Here is a 1,487-nt window from a genome sequence, read left to right on the forward strand (position 1 = left end):
GGGACCTATTGGTGCTGTCAGTAGCACTAGGTCCGGTCCAAGTGTGGGCCTTTTCGGCAAACTCGTTGAGATACTCAAAAGCCTCCTCGGGATCCTTTTGGAGAAATTCACCATTGCACATCATCTCCACAAATTGGCGCTCTCGAATCGTGAGTCCTTCGTAGAAATAACTGACGAGGCGCCAACTCTCGTAACCATGGTGGGGACACTGATTTAACAGATCCTTGAACCATTCCCAAACTTGATACAGAGTTTCATTGTCCTTTTGGGTAAAGGTCGAGATCTGTCGCTTCAGACCATTGGTCTTATGGTGAGGGAAATACTTGTTGAAAAATGATGTCGTCATTTCTTCCCAACTTCCAATAGACCTAGGTCGTAAAGAATACAACCAGCTTTTAGCCTTTTCCTTCAAAGAGAAAGGAAAGAATTTCAATCGTACAGAGTCCACGGCTTTAGCTCGGTTGTGAAAAGTGGCCACTACTTCTTCAAACTCCCTAATATGAACGTATGGATTCTCGCTTTCTAACCTGTGAAAGGTCGGCAGGAGTTGGATCATGCCTGGCTTAAAATCCAAATTCGGCATATTTGGTGGAAACATTATGCATAATGGTGTGGCCGTACGCGTAGGGTGGAGATAATCGTTTAATGTCTTCTGCTGGACCTCCTCGTTTTGAGCCATTGCGAATGGATTTGCAACTGCTAATGAGGCTGGGGTCGAAGGAGGATTAGACGTGTGGGAAGAAATTTCACTAAGGTTCTCCAGACTTACTGCGAATCTCTCTAATTCATCTCTATAACGATTCATTCACCCTATAACGTTTCACTTTTTTTTTATTATTTTATTATTTTATTATTTTTTTTTGTCTTTTTTTGTTTTTTTTTTGTTTTTTGTTTTTTTTAATCAAAAAGAAAATAATTATATAGTAACGTAAATTGTAACCACCGAGAGTGCTCCCAGGAAAGACTATAGCTCTTGGCTCAATGAATAGTCTCCTAGACAGAACAATGTTCCCAGGAAAGATTGGTGGGGCGAGGCCCGCTTAAGTACCAACTTTCCTAGACAAAACTCCCTCAGATTATACTTTCTACGTAACCACACAATTATTCTCAAAATCAATTATTAAATTTTATTGAGTAAATTATGAAATGTAATTTAATTAATGGAAACTATTCCTAAAGTCAAAAACCTAAATCTACCAAATTATGAAAATCCTAGATTAGAAATCTAAATTAGTCAATTAATTACAATCCTAGTTATAATCCTAAGAGTTAATGAAACTATAAAAGAAAAAATTAAATAAGCAACAATAAAATATACAAATGAGGAAACAAAATAAAATCCTAATTTACCAAAAATAAAAGATTACAAAATCAAATCACAATTAATTTTAAAACTAAAAAGGATAAAAAAAATTTAGAATAAAAATCACAATTAAAATTTTTTTTTCTTTTCTTTTTTAGCACGACAGGAGAAAAGAAATAGAGTA

At 35.6% G+C, this 1,487-nt stretch overlaps 1 non-coding gene across 1 annotated transcript; it reads left to right on the forward strand.

Moving 5' to 3' along the window:
- Positions 1-191: 191 nt before the first annotated feature.
- Positions 192-298, forward strand: LOC112094097. The gene has a single exon (XR_002903353.1). It is a non-coding gene; the product is annotated as a small nucleolar RNA R71 (small nucleolar RNA).
- The last annotated feature ends 1,189 nt before the right edge of the window (positions 299-1,487 follow it).

The sequence above is a fragment of the Morus notabilis genome, unplaced genomic scaffold (assembly GCF_000414095.1).
Source record: "Morus notabilis unplaced genomic scaffold, ASM41409v2 Scaffold4664, whole genome shotgun sequence".
NCBI classification, from domain to species: Eukaryota; Viridiplantae; Streptophyta; class Magnoliopsida; order Rosales; family Moraceae; genus Morus; species Morus notabilis.